The sequence below is a fragment of the Stegodyphus dumicola genome, chromosome X1 (assembly GCF_044657685.1).
Source record: "Stegodyphus dumicola isolate Sdum_Otavi_A_Nest chromosome X1, ASM4465768v1".
In the NCBI taxonomy this organism is placed as follows: Eukaryota; Metazoa; Arthropoda; class Arachnida; order Araneae; family Eresidae; genus Stegodyphus; species Stegodyphus dumicola.
In genome coordinates this window covers 179,059,203-179,086,441 of record NC_140780.1, presented here as the reverse complement: position 1 = coordinate 179,086,441, position 27,239 = coordinate 179,059,203, and the positions used below count along the sequence as shown (strand labels likewise).

General features: G+C 32.5%; 1 protein-coding gene across 8 annotated transcripts in view; it reads left to right on the top strand.

Annotated features, from left to right (window-relative positions):
* LOC118187080 (RIMS-binding protein 2-like) overlaps positions 1-27,239 on the top strand; it is a 481,618-nt gene that overhangs the window by 155,467 nt on the left and 298,912 nt on the right. For all 8 annotated transcript variants that reach the window (XM_085807914.1, XM_085807917.1, XM_085807913.1 and 5 more), the window contains exon 2: positions 19,244-19,367. The gene's annotated coding sequence lies outside the window, so the exon portion shown is untranslated. The remainder of the gene's footprint in view (positions 1-19,243; positions 19,368-27,239) is intronic.

The window sequence follows — 27,239 nt, the reverse complement described above, 5'->3', positions numbered from 1 at the left end:
GCAAATTTAACAGTAGAAACGATAGAAAATACAAAAATTTAGATGACAAAACATTTAAAAATATTACTTTAGCTGTAAGATCCGCTTCTAGCTGGTTGGTTTTCGAAAAAAAAAAAAGATAATTGATAACCCCTACCTTAGTACTGTAAATACCCTGAACGTATAAAAATTACCATATGGTTTACAAAAGCTTCTATCTGGCAACCTTGACCTCAAAAATTGCTATAGGCGAAAATTTCAGGCAGGATTTTGTATCCTAAGCTCATCATTACAGTACGATCCACAGTATTGGCTCAAGCAGATTTACATCCGAGAAACTAAAGAAATTTTCTTCCAAGCAAAGCAAAGAAAATTTGATTTGCCTGGAGCAAAAATCCGGAGAATGAGTAATGAGTTCACCGAAAATGGAATTGAATCTTTCAACCCAGATCATAACCCTATGCCGCATGGTGTTGCTATTATCAACATAAATTCAGATTACTTTTTAAAGGCACCTCTCCTGTTTTGTGAGTTTATAAGGTATTTTTCCCGCCTTCTTAGCATGCCTTCGTAGTGTAGTGGAAGCAGCACGCTAGGCGCTAGGCGCGTATTCGAGAGGCCCGTACTTGAGTCCAGGCGAAGGCGTTTCTCATTTTTCATCTCTCCTGATTTAAAAAAATACCTAAAAATTACCTAAATTCTAAAAATAAAAAAATACCTAATTGTTGCAAATAATACGAAAGCAATTTTTTAAAACCATCCAAGTTTTAATTAAGAACACCTGGTGGTATGGAATTCGAGAGTCTCTTATCCACTTTTCCGTAGACCTCTCGACGGCTACAGCTGAAAACATCGCGGAGAAAACAACGCAAGGCAAAAACGTCGTCGTGCAAAACATCGTGGGAGAAAAGAATGTAAAGAGAAAACATCGCAGTTCTAAAACATTGTGGTACAAAATATCGTCGTCGAAAATAATGCTTCCGAAAATAAAGAAGCGCAAGACATTTTAATGAAACTTTAAGAATAAATGTAAACAAATCAAGATATGATTTCAATCAAAACAATATCAGATTAACAAACGTGAAAGAAAGTAATTTGATGATTAAATAAGCAATTCTTACATAGGTAACGTCACGCAGTTATTTATCTTACTTATTTAAAACATTTTTAAGCTGTATTTTTCATAAAACATTATGAGTAAAACTTTATAATAAAGATTAATTTATTATTTACCTTTGTTAATTAACTATGTAAATTTAAAATTATGTTAAGTACTATAAGTTGCATTAATTTTCTACTCATTTTCTTTTTTAAATGCTTAAGTTTCCTTCTTACTTTTTCAGCAAAAAATTAGTAGTTCAATCCAGAATATGAAATATAAAAAGGAAAATACCCCGCTCTCCTTCTTGAGCTCCCAAACCAGTATGCCAAAATGCATTTACACCTTTTAAAACCTGAAAAACGCATGTGCAATGTTATCGTAATGCGATGATTTGTAGGTACTTTATTTTTACCACGATTTTTTCGACAACGTTTTTAAACTACGAAGATTTTCAACGGCTTTATTTTCGATGACGATATTTTTGATAGGACCACGATGATATTGTACCACGATGTTTTAGAACTGCGATTTTTCTATTTGCTTTCTTTTCTCTCACGATGTTTTGTACCACGATGCCTTGCGTTGTTCTCTTCGCGATATTTTCGTCTGCGATGTTTTTACCGCGATGTTTTTAGCGGACACTCTTGAGACGAGCTTTTGAATAAGTAGATTTATAGATGCCATTTTTTAAACAAACAGCAGTCACAAACATTAGTACGTTATCGGGATTCGAATTAGAATTCACTGCGTTGTCCCTGCATTTGCTAACCTTCGAATCAAAAATAAGTCTGACTGTGAACGAATAAAGTCAAAAATTTAACAGATTGTATGACATATTTTACATTTAATTTAAATTTTCAAGGTAGTTTATTTAACAGAAAGGGGAAAAATCCTTTTTTAATCTCCATTTAATAGTATTTTGTTAGTTCATTAAAATAACTCTATCCTTCACCCGCCGCCTTTTTTCCTAAAAAACAGAGAGCGAGAAATATTTTATCAATTAAAAAAAAGAAAGAGAATTAATGTACTCCAGAATAAAATAGTATTTAAATTTAATAGAAAAAGTAATGCAAAGGTAATGAAACGTAATTTAACTGAAAAAGTAATGCAAATTTACTTAAGTTTTAAAAATTTCACGCTAACGAAATTGCATCTTGAATCTCATTTTCTATTTTCAGTTAAAACGGAATGCTCCGCTTCTTTAATAACTTCATTCTGATGCCAAATCCTATCAAAAATCATTACTTATATTTTATTTATAATGAGGAATAATTCTCTATCCATTTCTTTTCCCTTGGCTTGACTTCTTTGAATAATTCTGAATTAATCTGTTTCATAAGTGTTTTTCTTCTTACGTCATTTAAATGAATCATTTAATTTTATAGAAAATGCTATTCTTTACAGAAATTAAGAGTGAAATATTGCTCATAATTACGAGTTTTATATTTTAATTGTTCCCTTGTGCATTTTTCAGGAGGTAAAAAAATTGCTTTCTCTCTTTGCTGAATTATACCTAACTCATCACCTTCATTCTGTAGAAAAATTACATGCAAATATTTGCTGCAGTATATAATTTAGAAAAAGGAAAGAAAAGTTGGTATTAATATTGGAGCATCTGTCTATTTAAATCAATTATGTATTAAGTATATCGTTATTGCAGATCATTTTTAGTTTTTGATCCTAAAAGTGAAACGATTAAATTATATAAAATCTCGAGCAATATGCACTTAACTATGCGGTTAAATAATTATTTGATTAAGCACATGGTTCCAAATCTTCCTTTCCGGTATATTATTCTTATTTAGTAATTTAATTTTCTGAGGTAAATAAGTACTAACAATATTTCTCAATGTGCGCACTCCCCCTTATTAACATTTGGATTATCTCTAGAGGGGATCTTTAGAATTTAAGAAAAGGCAGAAGCTTTAGGTTTCAAGCAGGCAGAAGGACTAATAATATTATTTTAATAAGATTTACCTGGAAACTTGTTACGTACAGGATAGTATGGTGCTTTGCATATTTTCCAGCAAATAACTTTATTCCCTGAATCTTATTAATTAAACTAATGTTTAGCAGTATTTCTCAAATTTTTACAAAACAAGAAATTGCCTTCAAATGTTGAACGCGCTATACGATTTCTATTGACAACGAAAAACCCTCATGCTGGTTAGGAACAAACTCCTCCATCCTTAAAAATTGACAGTATGGTGTGGTTTTATGGCTACTTTTACCATGGAGGTAGGAGGAAGTAAGATGGAGTCGCCCTAAACAAGTTTCTCCCGTACCCTGCTCTGAAGCACCGGCGATCCCTACGTGGTGACCAAAACATTGGGTCATTTACCATTGAGTTCTATGGGATTTGACGCGTTCGGATGTAAATATTTTGTAATTACGTCATAAATATACATATAAATGTATATATTTTCTTTTTCTACAACACTTCAGAGTTCTAAGTATGTAAAAACAACATATTTTTAAACAACATTTCATTCTGAACGGAATTAAATGCTATACTTCTCACAGGACAGTTTTCTCAGAATGGTTTAATTTGAATGAAATATTTTCACAAGTTTTCGTTAATTACATTAGAAAAAAAATTAAGGTAATTCGATTTTATTCGGTTAAGGTACAAAAATTAAGATCAAAGTTTATTGTATTATTAATATTAAAATTATGCATTATTTTTTTTCTATTTATAGAGCTTCTTCCTAAAATACTTTCTTAAATATGACATGATTTTTTGGCTTCTGATGCATCTTTTAAATCGAAAAATGTAAGTCAATTTATAATTAATGCTCTATTCGGTTCATTTTAAAATAGAGAATTATTAGGAATTAAATAGTACTTGAATTTCTCTGAACATTTCTGAAAGGGAATAAAATAATTTTTTTTTTTTTTTTTTTTTTAAGTATTATTTAAAACTTGTAACTGAGTTATTGTAAAATGTAAGGGGAATAATTCTTTTAATTATACTTATCAGATTTTTTTTTACCGTTCATTTCAACAATACATATTCCAAAACTCTTTATTACGTTCTTAAGTGCGCATCTCATAGCATTTGCTTTACAATACCTTTTAACAGATTGCTTTCCAATACGAACAATTCTTGCTTAAATAGTTTTATAACGTATTTGTCAACAGGATTTCAATTTATGTTTACAATTCAATATTAAGGTTATTATATATTTAGATAACATTTATAATCATTATAAATTAGATACATTTAATAATTAGATTTCTTGACAGTACTTTCACAGTTGTTTATAAGTGAATAAATTCTTCATTTCAATTACATTTATAAATAATTTAATGAATATTTAAGTATTTTGTCAAAGGCAGGTACATGCTTTTTGCAAGCACATACATATTTCCTATTTTTCATTTCCGGCATGTGCAAATCTTTAATTTCTGTGCATTCACTATATTTTTCGTGTAAAGTAATTTACACTAATTTAGCATACACCCGAAAGTTTTACATAAAAAATGTATATGAATATAATTTGAATGAAAATTATAAGTATTATTTTTAATACCCACTCAAAGGTCAGTTTTTCTTCAAAATTCCTCCACGATGGCATCGCTCTCTTTAGGCGGCAGCTAGCCCTTGCATGCGTTACTCTATTTAATAAAAACTTAATCTGACCTATGTGCCTAATTACAAATATTTTAACATACATAATTTTATATTTATAAAACGTGTAAGCCCAAAGTGATTATTTTTCAGATATATAAAATTAAAACGATGGGTTTAAAATGAGCAGCAGTAAAGCCGCTCCTCTAAAAAATTTTAAAAGGTACATGCTACAATAATATATGGATGTGAAAAAAATTTGTTTTATTTAAAACATTTTGACGTTTGGAAAATAAAATAAAAGTAGCGAATACTCTATCAAGGAAGGGTATCGAAAGACGTATACAATTTTAAATGTACCGTAAGGTATTTTTCATTCTTTAAGCATAACATTTTTCTTAAAATCTATATTTTTGTAGTGCAACAGCTTATAATTTTATAAAACAAATTCATAATCAAAATCGCTGTTCTTAGTTATCGAAGAATAACCGTGATGTGATTTTTGCGTAAATGTCACTAAACTATACAAAGTGCTATTATCCATCCCACTATGAATGTTTCTTTCATGCGAAAGTGTCCCTTTTTCGATTTCTATGGAACTGTCGTGTGTCGATATACTATCAGAATCTTGTCAAGCGAGCTTCTGAGTGTAAACAAAGAACACCCCATCTGGTGACCCAAGCTTCAAAGCAGTGCTTCACTTTTAGCACGGGTTCGCCCCTCCTCCCTTTCCTACCTCTATGACTTTTACCATTGGACCGTATTTTTTGAAGCGGTAACTGCAAGTGGAATCCAAACCTGTTCGGTCACAGGACAACGCTATCGTGAAAATTTGTAATCCCACAATTTCAACCTTCAGGATGCCTTCAGGACATAATTTTCATGCAGAATGGCTCACCTCCTCACATTGATCGTCATGTAAAGCTGGAGACAGTATTTTACAGATGAACGGGTGATCAGCCAGCAATTTCCAAAAGCACGGCCTCATCGTTCGCCAGATATTCCCCCTACGACTTTTTGGCTGTGGGGTTTCCTGTAGGATAATAGCTACCGCGAAAGGCCAGCATTTGTGCCACATCTGAAGGATAGTATCGGAGCCATGTTCTTCAGCTGCGACAAATATGGTTCTGCGATAAGAGTACATTATTGAACATAAAGGGAAGATACTGAGCAGTTATAATGCTCTTTTTTATATTAATTTTCATTTATAAAGCATATTAAATGTTTCTATGTGTATTACAGGGCCACCTATCGGCGGACTTTTGGACTAAAATCGTTTATTTAATATATATCAAGTGTATCATTTCATTTATCCGTAGTTCAAATTTTATCTCATTTGGGCCAATATAACGCATTCTAATGCCCTCTAAAGTGGGAAACTTATTTCTTGCTAACTTTGTATTATAACGAAGGGAGGTGGTTAAGCCGAGGAGCTGTATTAAAACTATTTTTTGATTTAATAAATAAAATCAAAAAGAGATTAATTTCACTTTAAAGGCTAGAAATCAATGCTCTGACATTTTCTTCTAAAAGCTACTATTACCGCTTTATATTAGTTGTTTGGTTGATTGCTTAAGATAAAGCACGCGACGGCTTTTTGCCTTAGAAAGTACGACTTAATGGTGGACTTTACTGACTCCTATTCAAGTTACATTGCGTGAAAAAACTCCAGCCAGCCAAAACAAGCCTCTGGGAACCAAACTCAGGTCGAACTAGAAGTGTTAAATTGTGTTATACATTTGGAGACAGGTAGGCTCATCGTTTTATGTTATCTGTCATTAGTAATGTGATTGTTATCTGACACTAAGAGAGAGTTTGTCTTGTTCGCTGTCACTATGAAATAATACAAAATTCTTTCACAAGAAATCATGCAACAATCTGAAATACTTAGTCTAGCTAAGTGATTATTCAAAGATATCTATAAACAAACCCTCCACCAAGCATTCTAAAAGGATGTTCTTTCTTTTTCTACTTTTCACGCAATTGGACATGATCAACGAGACTTTTCTTTTCCTGATTTAAAGAATAAATTGAATTTGTTAAGCGGCATTTTAAATTTAGATATAGCAAATATTTTTCACTACCCCCCTTGCCTTAACCGGCAACCTAGCTAGTTATTCCAGCTGATATCCCAAAGGTGTCACCATATGAAAAATATGTAGTAATGATGAAAACATGAATTCTTTCGCCAAGAACAAAAATGCATTTCTCCGACATGAGGGAGTTAGCGTTCTTCCTTTTGTTTTTATTCGTAGCAGCCAATAACTCGGCGAGAGGAAAGAGCTTTTTTTAATAAGGACTAAGCTGAAGTTTGGAATTTAATTTTCCTTTGTCGCTCAGTCCTTATTTTCTGTTTTATAACTTGTATAGTTCAGATTGAATAAAATCAATATAAAAAGGGCGAAATAGTGTCCAGCAGCGAAAACAATGAATTGTTGTCTCAAATTGATGAAAACAGCAAAAACGCCCTGCAAGCCTGGAGGGAATGGAGAAGAGGGAGGGTTTTTCAGAATTCCTCAATCAGATTTAACTGCTACTGCTAAAACTGAAATAAAATTGTAAGTTCTTCGGAGAATAATAGACAATTTCCTGAAAAATATAAAACTAAGAGGTTAATTTCTCATTGTTCTACGCACTTCATTGGAAGAAATATCTACTGTTTAATTCTGATGTTAAAGAAATATACAAGCAATTAATGTGTTGCTTATAATACAGTGCAGCACCCTTTATACATCTTTCAAAGGACCATTAAGAAATGATGTATAAATGAGAAAGACGTATAAACGAAATTTGATTTACGATGGCAAACATACATCCATAAGTTGCGCAGTTGTAATACTACTAAACCTACTACTGACATTACACAATTTTTTTTTATTATCGGCCTTTCAATTTGTTTAGAAAATTAAATATGTTCAAACAAATTTAGAATTAATATTTGAATTAAATATTTAATTAGTATTAATATTTTAAACAATTAAACAATTGAACAATTTTTTATAATTAATTAATTTTAAAGATATTAATAGAAATTTAATGTTTTCAAAATCGTAATATTGCAAATTTCTATAAAAACATTTTTTCCAACAGCATTTTAAAGTAACTTTTTTTTAATGAAAAATCTTAAATTGTCTTCTGACGTGTCTTTTGGTTCTGAATTTTAAGCAAAGCGCTGTGAATTGAATTGAGGTCTTGAAACGTTTTCTCGCTTATGCACAAAGAAATATGTGGGGGTGTCCGTGTGGAAGGTGGGATTATTTCTTCGTTTTCTTCCCCTATGCTTAAATTATCACCTGGTAAAATGTTTTTAATCAGTTCTTTACACTGTTATCACAATTTGCATATTCTTCGATTGTAATATCTAATCCTAGTAATTTCCGCTCTTCTTCATCCATAATCCCAGTTTCCTCATCATTTTCATCTTCAACTCTTTACTTGACCCTGTGCTGGAAAATCCCCTTTCATGAAGCAATTTTTAATTGTTTATGGTTATACTTCCGTCCAGGCGAGTGAAATCATTTTCATAGCCTCAAGAATATTTAAATTTTTCTGTGTGTTTCCTGTAGTCATATTTCGAAGAGCTATTTGAAGAGCTATTTCGAAGAGCTATTTGAAGCTTTGTCTGTAGAACATTTTCATATTCTTAATGACACCCAGATCTTAAGATTGTACTACATTAGTGCAATTTTCCAGGAAAAAAAACAAATTTCATATTTTGCAAGAGATCTGTCGTTTGAGAATGGGCGGTACATTGATCTGTAAAATATAAAATTTTGAGTATTTTTCTCCTCATAGTTTTGTCTGTTTTCTTACGCCATTCTGTAAAAATGTCCTTAGCCATCCATACTTTCTTATTTTCTTTACATTACAATGGCAGAGCTTTAATACATTTGAAGCATCCATACTTTCTCATTTGCTTTATATTACAATGGCAGAGTTTTAATATATTTGAAGCACCTTGATTTTTTTTTTACTTTTCTATAACTTGAGGAGTCATTTTCCCGTACTATCAGCATTTGCACAAAGTAAAACTTTGACACGTTCTTTATTTTACTTAGCTCCCCGATACTGGTCACCTTTGGAAGCTAGGGTATTTTTCAGGCATAAGTTTAAAAAAAAAGAGCAGTTTCATCAACATTAAAAATGTCTTTTAATTAATATCCGTCTGTTTTGGTGGCTACATTATTGAACCGACTCAGCAGGAGCGCTTTTTGGTTCTTCATTTATTATGTGGCGTGAGATTCCATGCCGCAGTTTAAATTTATGCAGCTATCCAGGTGAAGAGTAAGCTTCCTTTCCAATCAGTCGAAGTGCAATTTCCTTTGACTTCTCGATTAGATCCATTTACTGAAATACTGGATGCATGACATTAAATGAAAAATTTTAGCAAATGGCTACAAATTCAGTAAACTTTCCATCTTGAACACGTAATTCCTTTGAGGCGAACCTTCCACAAATTTCTGACCTTTCTTCAACAATTTTTATAGCATTAACAACTGTTTTCTGTGTTATCACAGGAATATCCAGTTTCTCGTTTCTTTGCTAACTCAGTTTTCGTCAAACCAATATTCTCATCAAATTCTTTGAAGCTTAGAATTTTATCTTCTAACGAGAGTGCCCTTCGTTTTCGTGACATTTGTTATCAATTAATATTGCTCCACTTAGTTTACTTAACACAGCGTCCTTATTCAGAAGAAAAAACTGTATGTATTTTTTCCTTCCAAGTATCCCATCTAATTATGAATTGGTTTTCAAGTCCTGTTCCAGACTGTGATGTCTCGTACCTTCGTTTCCTTCTCCTATCCCCGTTTCTGAGTAAAATACTCGAACGGTGGGATGCAAAATGTAAAACTAATGCACTAATTAAAGCAAAAGCGACATATAAGCGATGTTATGTGACGTATAAAAGAAATAATTTACTAAATAATAGAATAGAACTGAATCGGGACCAAGATGAAATGACGTGTAAATGCTAAGACCGGTGCTTCACTTTATATAAATAAACATTTAATCCTGTAAAAATATATTGAATCTGACCTCTGCAGGAAACAAAAGGTCAGAAAATTATCCTTTTGCTTTTCTCATATAGCATTGTTTCATGTAGCTAATAATTGACCTAGAGAAAGATATACACCATACTTCCTTATCAGCAAAAGAGAGAAATGGCGTAATTAAAAGAAAAAAAAGTAAATTCACGAGGACATTTTAAAGAAAGGATTTTCCTGATTTATATGATCGAAAGAATTACGAACAAAAATATTTGACCTTCAAAGGTATTTTGATACTTGTTTTACGATCTTTATCCTATTTTTATCCTATTTTTATTGGTTTCCTTAATTTTAGTCATTTACGCCACCTTGAAAATTGGAAAACAGTAGAAAACAACGCTAACCGTATTTATTTCATTCGAAACTGTAAATGCGTAAAAATCGAATTGAATTATTTTAAAAATAAAAAATATCTCAGTATTTGTATTTGTCTGAATATTTATAAGCTCATAAGTTAAATAATTTATGTTGATGATGTGCTTCCATAGCATACAAAGTAGCATCTCATTGTTATATTATCGTGATAATAGATATATACTTGTTGCCATAAATCAAACTACGCTCACTACCTCTTGCTTTTTAATAACCAGAAATCCCCAGCTCTAATAACCAGAAAAACAAGAAATAAAAAGGTTTGTCTTGGTGAAGTTTTAATTGAAGGCGGGGAAAAGTAAATAATGAAAACTTCAGAGATTTTAAACGAACGATACGTAGCTTAATGCCCAGAATGGATTAATTAAAATCTTAATAAACTTTTAACAGGTTTTCTTCTGAGAAAAATAAATCTGCTTTTCTTTTTATTTATTTATTTAATTGATGTTGGCATTTTTTTAACAATATGGCTAACACTGCCCAATGATGACATTGAATTATAATTCAGCATGTTCCCTCATGTAAACTAATTTTAATTTGCATGTTCCAAATCCCCGCCTTGCTCACGTTTGTTTCTTCTTCATTGCCATTATCGTCTTCTACTGACATTTCTTGTGTCAATGTAATGAGAATAAAATAACAGTTTTCATCGATCAGCATATTTATTCATCGGCAGAAACTTTCTACATAAATTTATAAAAATATTAGCATTCCCTTCCTCTCCATTGAAAAGTATTAATTTTTATTTTTATTCTAATCATAATCACTAAATTCGCTGCCTCAAAATTCCTCAACTTCCGCCCAAACATCAGATATGTTTCTTCAATTACCTAGTTCATGAACTTTCTGGGAAGAAGATACATGGAGAATATGTAAAATGGATTATCAGGAATTCAACGTATTTAAAGCTATAAAACATTTTTATCAGTAAATTTCTATCTATTCTGCGTTTTTAAGTAGATAAATTGCATAAAAATGCATAAAAATTGCCGTAAGGTTTCTCACCCAGATGTAACAATAAAAGTCATAAAATTCAGATTAATTTATTTGAACTTTTGGTAGTATTTCTATATTTTGATGCAATTGGATATATTATCTCTTGATGGTTGATTTCTTCAAGCAGTTCAATAGTCACAGTAAATAATCTTACTTAAAGCTACTTGTCAAAAAAGTCACTTGAATGTGTAGAATCTATTAGGAACAGGAAATATGAAAACTCAATTTTGCTTTGCTGGGATTCGAACTTTGGATCTTCCGATTGTCAACCAAACGTGCTTCCAATTATAGCACGAAGGCACTTTATGAGGAAGTCGAAAATTAACCGTATTCTTCCCCTCTTAAAGGGGGACAAGGGAGCAAGGGAACCCAGTGGACAGAGGCGGTGACCAATTATACTCTACCATACTTTAGTTCGGGCACCACTTGTAAAGCGGTTAGACATTTTTCAGAGCATTAAATTTAAAACTCAATGTGTGTGTGTGTGTGTGATTATGGCAAAGCCTCGAGGGCTATCTGCCTAAGGAGAGGGATACCTTCGTGGAGGACTTTCTAAGGGAAACTGGCTCGTATACACGTTACACATGGGAAAAACACGGAAACGCCCATGCAGCCAGCCCGTTGGCGGGATTCGAACCTCGGACCGAACTACCAGTGTTCAGCGACTTTACCGCTCGGCCGCTGGTGGGCCGAAAACTCAATGATACTGTCACCAGTATTCTAACTACGAACCTTCCCTATGCCAGCTGGACGTACTTCCAATTACAACCTAAAGACACCCAAAGATGAAGGAAAACATTCTTTACAAGTGTAGCACATGGTATCAATTAAAAACTTTTTTTAAAGTAAATTTAAATAATTAACCTTTCTTTACCGCAAATAATGCTATTACGGCGTTTATGGTTATTCCATAACGTTCTTAAGTTACCATTTAAAATATTTATGAAACTACCTTTAAAGTTTGTGTACGCTAAATATATATACTCGTGAGTGCATTTGCATGTTACTGGTTTTAAATTAAGATTTTATTAAATTTTGTGAGAACATGTGTATAGTATTTTCATCTAACATTTGTCCTTATTTTAGAAACCAAACATATATTAGCCTTTAAACTGACATAATTTATGTTTTTGTAGTTTAACGTAATTGAATTTATTTACCTACGTAATATAGGTAGTTAGAAGCTTCAGTTTAATCATATTAAGGGTGGAAATCCTTTATCTGTTAAGTTATGTGAACCAAATGCATTATAAATTACATAAATTAGCTATGTTATTAAAATATAAAGACATAAATTTTTAAGAAGTGTGCACACTGATTTTAAATCACTTACTTAGTTAATTAATGTGCTCTCTTTATTTAAAATGTAAATTGAAGTAGATATTAAATGGAAGCTCTTTTCAAAACTCGCAGTTTGCTACTCCATGTGGGGGATAAATTAACAAACTTATTTGGCTCCTGGAATGGCAGCAGTTGCCAGGAGGATAAGTGCCCTCGCACGTAACCTACCAAGATACGAAAAATAAAAAAGAATAAGTTAAGACGCTGGTAACGTGAAACTTTCCATTTACTAAACACTCAAAATTTTTGGTAAATTCCGCATACCAAGATAAAGCTCACATTTTAATTAACTAATTATAGAATGATTTTGAAATTAAATTCACTATTTTCCCAAATAATACATCTTATGAACTTTTAGGTTTGTTTACTTTCCCGTGTGATAAATATTCTCCCAGGAGAGTAATGTTTTGAAGTTAGCCATTTGCTTTAGTCATTTTTATCGTAGACATGAATATACTTTTCTGGGAATTTTCTCATACAAATCTGAATTTTATAAGACGCACATAACACAGAAAAATAAAAGTAAATGTTTCAATTAAAAGAAAATTTAAGAGCTTTATAATTTATTTCAAAGTCTAATGCACGATATCAGTACAAATATTAATGGAGTAAACTCACACGAGTTTTATAAATATAAAATATAAAATACAGTGTAATATTTATACATGACGTTTCCAAAACATTGAATGAAAGCATCCTGAATATTTTTAAAGTATTCATCTTTTGAAGCATAACGCTGTTTTGCTATTACATAATATTGTCCATTATAATATAATATCTGTGGCTTTCGTCTTTCCGCTTTTCGCTTTCTGTTAAATTACGTTACTGTACCAAATTATTTGACATCAACCCGCCTTCCAATTATTATAATTCGACGAGGCATAAGTCTTCATCGACACGGGCCGGCGAAAAGTCAGTTCTCAACGATGTTGCCATTTGATGTTTTATAAAATCTTTACCTTTCAAATTAAAGCTGTACATTAATTATTTAACATATCTTCTGAACTTATTTATTCAAATTATGTTACTTTTATAAGTATGTATAAAAGTAACATAATTTGAATGCAGTTGTATGCAGTTTATACTTTTATAAACTGCATACTTTTATAAACTGCATACATTCAACTTTACTATATGAGTAGAATATTGCATATTGTTGCCAGAGCAGTATTATGTATAAAAAGCCAAAAGCCACTCGAATAAGATCTTATTTGGCTCCTTTAGGTGCGGATTATTTTTATAAGCTAATAATAAGTTTTCCGTTTCCAACTTTTTAAAAAACAAACACGTTAACTAAGTTGAATTATTTCTAATTGGGCAATATTCAATACTACTAAATATTTTAAAATTAGAGGAAAACAAATACAAATAGAAATAAGATAAAATGTATTCTACTGTCACTTTCAGCTTAAAGTGTATATTCAAGGAATATGTTTTCTATGACAGGGACTAGCTATTTTAGGCTTTGGCCGCTACTAAGGCCAGAAGTGGTAGTCACTGTATTACGGAGGCACCTAACAGGCGACCATCATTATCTCCTATGAAGGGACAGACAATCTACATCTATACTTTCTCCGGGATTTGAGCCTGGGTCCTTGGGTACGGCTCTCAGAGTCACTAACCACTCTCCCGTCTGGTCGACATGTTCAGAGAATATGAATTTAAATATTACAGACTACTTCTAATTTGGGAAATCTACGAGCTGGTAAATGCTTTAAAAGAGAGTGAAATTAATTAAAAAAACAATACGAGTGAAATAAATTTAAAGGAAAATTACTTATTGCAGTTTTGAATGAAATTTATATACTATATCTCTATATCTAACTCTCTCTCTCTTTCTATATACATTTATGTGTGGGGGGGGCCTAAATGACCACATATTGAAATTTTGAACGATAGAACTAATGGCAAAAGCAAAGAATAGGTTTCATACGAATGTTCGTCTAACACATTCTGTTAACGAAAAAGAAGACCTTTACAAAAGAGCTTTCACCAGTAATTATTAATGCTAAACTCAATAAGCTGTTCACCACAGATACCCTTTTGCTACTCTAGACAACATCCGCACGTCAACAAAAACTGCTGGAGGAAATCTTTAACCATTCTATCAATTATTCATTCCTAATTCCTTTCTTTTTCCTAATTTCGCCACAGTTTTCGATCTCAGTTTAAATGGTTGCTAAATGTCTTGTCTCTAAACTCGTAAATAAACGGCGTTGGGGAGAATAATTTCGGTTGGTAGTTGTATATTAGAAAAGGGTCTAATTATAATAGTAATATAACATTTATAGTTAAAATCAAAATACCTTCAAGATTATGAAAAAGGCAAATCTGTTGCCTACGCAGTTAATATTCTCATCTAGCCGGAAAAAACAAGACAAGTATAAAATTTAAAATTAGGTAAAAAATAACCTTACGCGGATTTTGAATACTTTAATTTTATGAGTGGAAACTCTATAGATTACTATAGGAAACTCTATAGAACCTCTATAGAATAAAACTATAGATTTTGAGTACAATCAGACATCGATTCCTTTTCCTCATGATTATTGAATATGCTAGTTCTTCTGTATGTCTTTGAAAAGGCATTTTTTTCCCTCCTGAAGAAGAGGGATCTGTGTTTGAAAGCCCCCAAAATCGATAATGTTTTATTCAAAATCTACGCCAATCTTGGGCTGCCGTTTTACCTAATTTTAAATAAAAATTTCATATTAATACGATTATAATGTATAGATTTAAAGTTCTCAAATCAGTCTGATAATAATGTGATTATTCAATAATCTGATCTTAATGTTTATAATGATGTACTCATTTCATGCTTCAAACTGATTTGATAATAATTTCTGTACTTAATGTTCTCAAAATAATGTTACGTATTTATAATATGGATAATAACGTACTTATTTGATTGTCGCATATTGACTCTATAACAGTTGAATTTTCCTAATCCGTAGTCGTAATATAAGGCAGTTGATTTCCCTGAAACAATATTGTAAAAAGAAATTTTCAGACTTAAAGCAGTTACCTGGTGACATGTATTCGCTAGACGTATGTTGATAAATGCGCAAAAATCATGTAAATGAATTGTAAGAAATATGGTAAATTTTCAGAGCTCATTTGAGCGGAGGTATTTTATTTTCAGACATTAAATTACATTATTGATTTCGAGCAAAAGAATTGTATGAACGCATCTTTAATTTATCTTTAATGAAACACATGACAGTTTTCGGAATAAAATTAAAGAAATAGTTTATAAAAATTTTAATCCTTATTCATGGAATAATTTAAATATGAGTGGAAATTAAAATATATGTTTACATAAGAATTGTTCCGAATATTTGCGGCTTGCAAGTTAAAGATTTGCGCTTTTGGAAATAAGATGTGACAAGAAAAAGGATAAATTTCCCTCAAAGTATTTTCGAAATTTTTCCTATTTTTTTAATTACTGGGGCCGCTTAAAACGTTGAAAATTAATTAAAATGAAATCTCTGTTTGCGTCGGCAAGAACAACCGTATAAATTACATTTAAAATATCGGAGATAAAGTTTTATCAATAAATTATTAATCTAAGATCCAGTACACAAATAAAATATCTTATCTTTTCAGCAAATTATATTTTTGTGCAAAATTAATTAGGAATATAGATACCTTATTTAATATTTATTTCTTATTTTATTTTATCTGCTTTTCATAACACTGCATAATTTGCGTTGGTAGCAAGGGCTATTTACAAAAAGTACACGCTTCTATATATATTTTTACATGTTCTGAGTAAACATCAGAAATTTAGAAGTCATGCGCAAATTTTATATTTGAAGTTTAACAGAAATATATATTTAGCATATATTTAATGTAATTAAAACTGACCAGAACTGAAAAAGGATGAAATGCAGACACCTGAAATATTTCTGTTCAAGGCAGAAGAATATGTTACCAAGCTCGCAGATAGAAAAATATAGAAGAAATTCCGTTATTTGTGCTCTTTCAATTTAATGCGAAGACTTGCAGAACATTATAACATAATGAAAGTAATTTTAATCTCAGTATACTAATTTAATATAATTTTACTATCTTTTGAGAAAAAAATAGTTTGAGCGCAGTCATTCATGCTTAATATCAGAAATGGTCTTTCCTTTCTCTTACAAACAGACTGTTCTTACTGAGAATATCAGAAATTTCGTATTGAATATTACATTATTTTAGAAATATAATGTGATATATAATTTCTCAGCAATCTATTATGGTTTCTTGCTTATCTGTATATTCTTTCAGGATGAGAAGTACTGGTTTCTTTCCCTCATACATGCCGCTCATTACAGATCAAAATATTTTATTTTTGAAATATTAGTGTCAGAGAGGATATCTTGAACTGTGTGGAGGGATTGGATTAGATTCTTTTAATTATAGAAAAGTACCTCGAAGTTTATCTACGTAAGGGATGGAATGTCTTTGTAGAGAGACCCGTTAATAGGTCTTTGAACACTGGTAGTTCGACGCGAGTTAGAATCTCGATGAATTGGCCTGGCTGCATAGTGTTTTCATATTTTTCTACGCCTAAATAACTTGCCTCTTCATGAGTGCGTCCTCATCCATTGAGTACCTCTTCATGAAGTCATACCTTCATTTAGGCAAATAACCCTGCGTGCTCTGCCATATTCAAACAAATAACAAGAAAATCTTGTAGGGCTTTCGGGTAGAAACTTAATCTGTTTCCTTTACACTACCACTAAATTCGTTAAAACTTCAAACAGTTAACTGTTTCGGATGCCAAGTGCTTAACTGTTTCAGCTTCTCGGCCGCCTGGGAGCTAATTTGTACTGAAGATAATGACATCCATTTAATATAAAAACATTTTTTATGAAGCAAATATCCTGTTAGCTATCGTTGGTTCTACATATATATGATTTTTATGATACTGAAAAAAAAAGCGATATCTAAAAATTTCCTCCGCAACCTGAAAGACATTTCAGTTTCCAGGGGGAAACAAAAATGGACAACTGACTCATCACTCTGATGCAAAATAATAATAATAATGTATGACGAATACTTTTGACCAGTAATATTGCGAATATTTGTAAAATTAAGAACAGCAATATTTTTTAAATACGTGCCGTCTTCAAATCCTAAAATTATTCTTATGATAATATACTGACATGTTTCTACAACTAAAAGAAATCATATACATTCCAAATTCATTTTACTTTGTGTATAAACAGAGAAACATAATACCTACCCCTAAATAGATTTTAAAAGAAGTTCTGCTATACTTTTTTACGTTGTTTTATATAAGGGTCAGCAATAATATTGATATGCATTAGATAACTAATCTCTTGTTTAGTGTAGAAAAAAATTTGATGTGATTTCACATGAATTCCTTACACGGCCTATTAAATTATACACATTTATGCTGCACTTCATTTAAATTTATTTCCTCAAGCTCTTCTAACTTAATTAACCGATTCATCAAGGCAAGTTGAAATTGACATCAAAAACTGCAAATTTTGAAATTAAATATAACCGTCAATTTTTGTCATACATAGTCAAACTTGCTATAATTTCATTTTTTCATAACGAGCTTAAAACTTAATAAATATATTATCAATATAAAATTTAAGTATATAATATATATATATATAAGAATATAAGTAAATAACTGGGAGACCGCATTAGAAGTTAGATTTCATTATTTGTAGAAAATTAATTAAATTGTAGAAAATGTTTTTGTTTTTTGCCAAAACAGCAATTATTTTCGTCATTTAAAATACTTCCGTAAATGTAAAAAATTCTGTAATTGGATTCGGAAACAATCAAAATGGATATTTTCGTTGAAATATGATACCTGAAAGTTTTCGCGATTATAATACAATATTTACTTTTTATACGGAAGTAAAAATGAGGAAAAATAGGAAATTTAAATCCAGAATTCTGACATCAAACTGCAAAGCTCAGCCTAACATTAAAAAAGTGCTTTTTTATTACTTATTACTTATCCTTCTATTTTAAAAATGAATTAACCTAAGCTTTACGTTAAAGGGAGGTTGTTTTAGACAGCTTAATTATTTTTCCAGCGCAACAACTTGAAATTATCAAATTTACATATATGAAACCATCTCATGTAAAAGCGATACTTTCTTATAAAATATCTTCAGAAATCAAAGGCGTCTCATGTGTGTTACATGTTAAGCTGTCTTATATATTTGAGACTACGCAATATTTAATTTGATATTTGTCTTAGAATCTGAACGCAATTATGTTCAAGTACAAACAAAAGGACAAAGGTATAAGTTTCTATCTTGTAAGTCAAAACTATAGCAACTCAGAACATCAAAAGAGTTATTTCTGCGATCAAAGTTATGAATAGAAGCCGCTGGAAGCGAAATCCTCAGTTTCCAAGCAAGCAAGCGAAGAACAAAAAAGTTGTTTTGTGATAAAATTAACCGAGATGTCATTAATCAAATTAAATTTTCATTAGGGAATAAGCGAATGTATTCAAACTAGATAAAGACAGCGATGTTTGAAACCCCAAAATGCGTATTTCAAAAAATTAAGCTAAGGGAGATAAAAGCAAGGGTCTGAAATTCTATTTGTAAAAGTAATAAATTTAGAAACTTGTTTAATGAAATTTTTTCTTTTAAATATGATCTTTAGAAACTGCGTCTTCGCGATTACTTTTTTAGGAAGTCAAACCTATTTAAGTTAGATAAATGTGATAATTTTCTAAGTATATTTTGCATACTACCGAACCATTTATAAGTATGTATACAATGCACAATTTCTTTTGAATATGAATTTCATCTTATGAATGTTTAATTGGCATTACTATTACTTTTTCAGAAACCAAACAAAAGATGCTGAAAGAACCTGTAGTTGCCGCTTTAGAGACGTTTGGACACTTCGCATATAGTTTTCAATAAGCCCAGATACCTTACCTATCAGCACGCTGGAGGTCCTCATAAAGGTCAGTATAAATCTGAATATTCAGTTTAAAATAAGGTTTTGATTGCTATTGTGTTTAGAAATATAATTTCTGAGAAATGAGACAATGTACACTTGTTTATTTATTTATTGGTTTTCCTGTCAGGGTTTTATTAGGATTTTATTAAACAAGTGCACAAAATTTGTCAGCTTTTTAATTATTATTGCTATTCCATGAATCTGATTATCTATTATAAGCAGAGGCCCACCAGCGGCCGAGCGGTAAAGTCGCTGAACACTGGGAGTTCGGTCCGAGGTTCGAATCCCGCGAACGGGCTGGCTGCATGGGCGTTTTCGTGGTTTTCCCCATGTGTAACGTGTATACGAGCCAGTTTCCCTTAGAAAGTCCTCCACGAAAGGCATCCCTCCCCTTAGGCAGATAGCCCTCGTGTGCTTTGCCATAATTAAATACACCAACACCAACTATTATAAGCAGAATATTTTCAAAAATAGAAAATGGTTTGAGTAATGACCAGTATTTTATAAATACGTCTAAAAATGAATTTTAGGTATCTGATTCATGGATTTATGGTTTCATTTTTTGACAGGACTTCTTGGAAAAGGATCAAATTAATAAAATTGATAAGCTGTGTAGTTTTGAAAACAAAACAAAACTTTATACATATGCTCGGTAAAATATTTAAAAGGTCTAATTTTGAAAAACCTAGTAAAAAGTATACTGCTGGCCATAAAAATTATTTCAGCATGAAGGAAGTGCATAACAATATCTAAAATTTGCATGAAACGTGATGGAGTATGCAAATGATAAGCATTTTACGACATGCGTACATTACGGGCAAAAGTAATGGCACCTAGAAGCAGTAGAAACTAAGTAGCATGAAATGACGATATTTCATGTGGAAAGGTAATTTATTCGTTGTTTTTGTGTTAAAAGTTGAGTTGTGCATTATAAAAGAAGAAATAACTCGCATCGGTTCGGGATCTGGTGAGTGGAATCTCAAGGGTCCCCATTCATTAATGCTCGAGATGACAGACACCTTGTCCTCATCGCCATTAGGAATCAAGCAGTTATATCACGTGCTTTAGATCAAGATACAAGTTGTGTTGCTCAGCAAGAAGTGTCGGAACGTATAGTGTGATGACTTCTGCAACGCTTTAGAACTTCAGTAAGACGACAATCGCTTTGGCATCCTTTGACGGCATGGCATAAGATACAGCGCTTATCATTAACCGCATCCATGGACGCCCCAGTAGTGTGATGTCATCTTTCCTGACGAATCCCACTTTCGTTTTCAATATCATGGCTGCTGTATTCGCGAATGGAGACACTTAGGGGATTGAACATTGGATCACCATGCTACGAGTATAACAACTCGGTACTACATGGTGATCCAACATTCAGCATGCCCTAGTGATCTAACGTTCATGATGACGGCTGGTATGGGATGCCATTATATAATCGTTCCGTTTACTTCTAGTCAGCATATTCAATAGCTTGATCAGTCGTTCTTACGCTACTGAAGTTTTTAAAGCTCATAGCACTGTCATATTTTCTGAGCGCCTATCAGTTAGCCAACAAGACGATGCAAGATCTCATGTTGCCCACCATTGTCACATGCTTTCTTAACACGTATGATGTCCGAGTCCTACCTTTGCCGGAGCATTCACAAGATTTCTCGATAACTGCAAAAGGTCTGGTTAAGGGTTTCTTAAACTCGACAACATCTGGCAGCCATTTCTATGCCAGATGAACTTTGGCACAGAACTGAAAGGAACTCGCATGGAAGCCTCTACACGTGACTTCTATCTCAAGTATGTTAGACTCCATGCTAAGCCATATAAAAGCTGCTATCGTTGCCAGTTTTAGATACTGTTGGACATAACAGCTGCAAATATGTTGTAAATTTCAGATTATCCTGGATCAGGAACCCAAGTGTGCGCACAACACCACATAGTTCGCAAAACATCCAAAGTATGTGCCGGTCAAGGCAGGATCGAACAACCTGCGTTTTGATGAAACGCAGAAACACAGGACAATGAGGGAATAATGAGGTCTTGCATGGTCCTATTAGCGGACCGAAAAATCGCATTGTCAGAAGCATTAAAGCCCCAGTAAAGTAACGGCAGCCAAATGAGTTGCAATCCTCATGTTGTGGTACAAATGTTAATGGCTAAGGTGTCATAGACGTACCCATCAGAGAACATAGTTCAAAAGTACATTAACAAACGCTTAATACGAGAGTTGTTTGTCCTGTAGAACCAGTAAAAATACTTAGTAGCAACTTCAGAAAATACAGTACTGAAAAAAAGGTGTGACAAGTTGTCATGGATCTTGAGACAGCTGATACAATGGAAAACAAAGTGACAGGAGTTGCTTAACATACGAACGTGAAATTCCAGAAGATGTATAAAGAGGAAATTGCAATTTACTGCTGGCATTTTAAGAAATGGATCAAAGAAGCAGCAATGGCAGTTTCAAATCTAGTTCATATTTACTGCAAACTAACTCAAACACTTTTCAGTTTCGAAGTGTTAACTTTATTACATATGACACGTAAGGCCTGGAGTGTACTGTCGTCATTACCATTTTGGTGGTACACGTATGAAATCTGATCACAGCCCCGATTTCTTCAACCATATTACCTTGCCGCGGAGTGGCATATAGGTACGTGATTTAGATTGACGACAGAATGTTTCATACCTTATAGATACATTACATTTCTATGGACGCAAATATTTCGGGCGCAAGCAACGTTTTATAAGCTCTGTTCTGTGGTTGTGGGCGTTTGCGAAATGCTACAACTTGCACCTATTTTTTTTTTGTTCACAAACTTGATTACCCCTAAAAATTTTGGGGTGATTGTCGTTCGGAAGTCTGATAGATTTCATTATTATACTAAATCTTAATTTTAAAACAGATTTTTTACGAGCGTCTGAAACTTCAAGAGATTCAAATATATCAGTTTTTAAGCGGAAAATTACAAAATTATAAGGTGAGATTTTCTCCGGAAAACAGAAGCCTGAAGTTACACTTGTATAATTCAGTACTGAGATTTAACGAGGGCTTTAAATAAAATTAACAACTGGAGGGGGAATTTCAAATGTAAATATGCTTCTATAATCGCATTTGCTCAGTTACATAATATTCATTGAAAGAAAAAAGATCAGGATAAATTATATTATTTTCAAGGATTCTGTGAGTTTTTCTGCCTTGCCTCCTCCCCAAGAAGAAACTGTGGGAATTAAAAGCTGTTTTGGAGCATACATATTTTAAAGTAACCTTAGATGTGAATAATAGTTATAACTGAATTCAGTGTCGAAGCTTAAAATTATGTAATTATAGTTAAGTGAGTTTTTGAAAAAGAGGGAATATCTTAGAAGAACTAAAAGAGAGAGATAGAGAAGTAACTAAATAAAATTACTAAAAATAGTGCCCTCTTTAGACTTTATTAATATTCTTCTTTCTGAAATTTAGATTAAGTGGAATGTTGCTGCTTAAAGTAGTTAAAGGATTTGCAAAGGAATTTGTATAAAAGAAAGGAATTTTAGTAAAATCCTTCAAAGCGAAAAACAAAGTGTGAGTTTGCTATTTCCCGAAATTACATTAAAAGTAAGTTACTTGATTTAAAAAAATCTACAGAAAAAATCCAAGTAATAGAAAAGAGAAAAAGAAGAAATAGGGGGGAACGCAAAATTCTCAATCAGCGTAACGCATTAAGACTGAGATTTTAATTAACAGGTTTTATGGGAAACCTTCGTCGAAATGTTCACTTACGTATTTATTTCAAGCAATCTAGTTGTTTTTCTTATATGCGAATTGCTTTTGCATCAACTAAATTTTAAACAAAGTCACGGGTATACTTTTAAAGGAAAGCGAATAAATAAAACTCGACAAAATTTTACGCATGAGACAGTTAAAAAAGAGTGGATAAGAACAAATTATTACTTGTTCTTTCATTACGGTAAGTAAAACATTTTAAGTTTTCATGAAGCGATATGTACTTCTGTAGAAAAAAGTGGACAGTAGAGTACACCTTAATTTGTACAGTTCATTAAAATATTCAGAAACCAAACTAATTAGTCAACATGTAAATGACTAAAGTCCAATAAGTCTATAATTTTACATGCTTCAAAAATATCAGGTTTTATTTTCTCTTTCGATTCCTTCGGATTCAGGCTTACCAGCGGCTTAATTGTAAAATTGCCGAACACGCTTAATTGCTTAATTGTAAAATTGCCGTAGTTCGGTGTGAGGTTCGAATCGCGGACTGGCTGCAACGGGCCACAAACGGGCGCTTTCGTGTTTTCCTCATGTGTAAAGTATATACGAGCTAGTTTCCCTTAGAAAATCCTCAACAAAGGCATCCCTTACCTTAGACAGATAGCCCTTGAGTGATTTACCATAATTAAATGAAACTAAACCTTCAGATTAATTGGCAATATTACCTGTGTGTGAAGAAATGCAATTAAGTAAACAAGGCTTTGGATCCGCAGCACAAATACTGTTTATTTCAATAAGGCTAAATATGGCTTCCGTTCTTAAGAATATGCGAGTCAAAATCTTGCTGTATTAAAATATGCTGTTTCGAATGGATTATTGATTAGAATCCGCTACACGTCTAGAGTGTAAGTAAATCAAGACATGACATTCTGTTGCCAAGTTTACTAAAACCGCATTAAAGGATTTATGAAACTAGAGATTGCGAAAGGGCGGATTATATTAAAAATGTTGGGTAAAGACGGTTAGAAAGGCATCCCTCGTGTGTCTTGGTTAATTATGCCCAACTTTTGGGAAGATTAGAGAAATTCTAATCTTTATTTTCTGGAAAAAAGAAAGATAAGAAAATTGTATCTAGAATATTTGTAGCAATTTCTTATCAGAATAAATAAATGAGAGAGCATTCATTTTGAATTACTTTCTAATTTTCAATTCTGATGAAATTCTAACAGTAACCGGCTTTTTATTATTCAGATAATGATTTTAGACCTATACTTGATAGTGCAAAATTTCTCAAAATAAAATTAACATTTTGAAAACTATTTCAGCTCTACATAAAAATGTACATAAAAAAATCTAAGTTTTATATCTTTCGCTAGGAGAAAAGATTTCAATTGGCACAGTTTTCATTATGTTTTAATTAATGGATTAAACTCAAAACGTCCGATACTTTTGAAAATAACTCTCAGAAATATTAGAATTTAATAATTTCAGAGTTTCAGCTACCAGGTTAAAAAACAAAAGTGTTTCACACAATACGGAAATACTGCTTTTTTTTTTCTTAAACTCGTAAAATTCTTATCGACATTCTCCACGAATGCTGCAAGTAAAGTTCTCTGATTTGCGTTCTAACTTATCAAAGGATAATGAACATCTTACTATCTAAGGCTTGACGGAAATTACATGCAAATTAGACCTTTGTATTTATAGTATCTTTCTAACTCCCAAAGATGAAATGGTTTTCCTAATATTCTCAGATTTATTTTGATGAATTTAGTGATTGAATTTGTAATGAAGCCTGTAAGCATACTTTTTATGTTTATTTGTGAAGTCTGTTAGGTTTTCTGTCGAAGCAAGAACACGAAAAAGGAACAATTCCCTTGCTGGGACTCGAATTCTGGATCTTCCGATTGCTAACCGAACAGCCTTTCCAATCACATGACGATCCTTTCTTTTAGTTTGGATGCCACTCGTACCGTCTATTAGATCCATCTCTTAGAGTTTATTAGGTAGGAAGCAAGAAAGGGAAAAAATAAGTATTGGCCTTGCCTTCACTTGAACTTGGACATTCCGACTGCTAAGAAGAAAATACCTTATATATTTTGGCAGTTTTTACATACATTATATTACTCTGGACTATTTGACATACAGCTACAAAATTAGGAGCTGTCATTCTTTACATTGTGCATTGCTGAGCAATGTATAATTTAAAATACATTATAATTTGCACTGTACTTTCAGCTGTGCACATTCAAAACTAAAGCGTTTTAAACTTGAACACTTTTAAAATATTAAAAACTGAAAACTAAATTAAACTAAACGAAGATATTTATGCTAATTAACATTAGATGCTAGAAATAGACCCTTTAAGAAAGACCATTAGAGTTTAAATCGTAAGGTCAGTCAAAAAGGTTTATTTATGTTCCTAGTAACATTAGTAGCTGTCACCTAAATTTGTGATTCAACGAAGGTTATATCGGCATATGGGAACAAGAATCTCTAGATTATGTGGCAGGCTATATTGCATATCGTGTGAAAGACAAAGATTCTTGTGTGAGGTATCAAAGAAATTCATGGGTATTCCTAATGACATAAATTGGGTATTTTTGTCATCAAAGGGATAACTAACTGTACCAATACTAGTTTAGATAGATAAGATGATGAAAATGGAAATTGTTTTTCGTTCTTTCCACAGCAGTAATTTTCGAAAAGGTAGGGGTGTCATTGAAAATGTTATTTCTGTACTTGAGAAACGTTTTCCCTCCGTCAATAACGCAATTTGTTTATTTTGCCGTTTTCCAACATTCATAAGGTTTCGACACTTGAATAGGAATGCATGCTCTGTATCGGCAAGAAAAACTGACCAGAAAACAAGTAAATGGCTGAAAAATAACAAGCGGATTTGCGAATCAAACTGTATAGGAAAAGACCTCGTGTAAGTTGACTCATTTCTTTCCCATCAAAAGTAACATTTTGAATAATTATTTTTTCTTATTCTTATTCTTATTTGATTTATTCTATGCGCTTTTTAGTTTTATTTATAAAATTGTATAAAATAAATCATGAAATTCTGTATAACGATAAATTAGTGTCATAGTATATAATTTTAAATGTAAGAATACATGCTCGTATTACACGAAAGTATGTAAACACTATTTTAAAATATTTTCATTACTTTATAACTGATGCTGCATAATGATCCTGATGATCCATAATAATGCTTTCATAATAGTGTTGCGTTTTTCTTTTCTGACACAAGTTGTTACGTTATTTTCTTCCTTCACGTTCGTACGGGGTTCATGTGGATTTGGAGTGAATAACGACGACACTTGATGAAGTATCGAAACACACTTTATTGGCCGGTATTAATCAGAAAAACTCCAAAATCTCGTTTACAGTCGTCGAACTGTTATAAACACGCTGACACGATCAGCGACACGGCTTTCAGGTTATCAAGATATCACGGTGGAGACAGCTTCACGGCAAAGCACTAGAGTACAGCTCCCGACTGTGCTTGGTCGTTCTCGGAACTCCACTTACTCTCGAGACTCTCCACGCTACAACTCGGGATGTACTCGACAACACACAGAGCACAGCTACCGACTCTTCGGTTCAGTCATTCCCGGAGCTCAACACGCTCTCTTGACGATGCACTAACCGCGATACACTACGAGATTCTTTCGGTGCACTCGAAGAGAGAGCGCGTTGAGCTCCGGGAACGACTGAACCGAAGAGTCGGTAGCTGTGCTCTGTGTGTTGTCGAGTACATCCCGAGTAGTAGCGTGGAAAGTCTCGAGAGTAAGTGGAGTTCCAAGAACTTCCAAGCAGAGTCGGGAGCTGTGCTCTAGTGCTTTGCCGTGAAGCTGTTTCCACCGTGATAGCTTGATAATCCGAAAGCTCTGTCACTGATCGTGTCAGCGTGTTTATAACAGTTCGGCGACTGTAAACGAGATTTTGGAGTTCTTCTGATCAACCCTTTCCGGCACGCTACCTTTTAAAGTCCGAGTTTTGATGAAAAAAAAAGGTAGGCAGTCTAATTAGGCCTAGAGGAGTACACAAGCAAAATTTTGTGAAAATAGCACTTATCGTTTATTTCTGTGGTTGTGCACGAACAGGGAACACTGATTGAATAGAGCTTCGAAAAGAGTGCTGAAACGAGCATTGTTGTCAATGAAC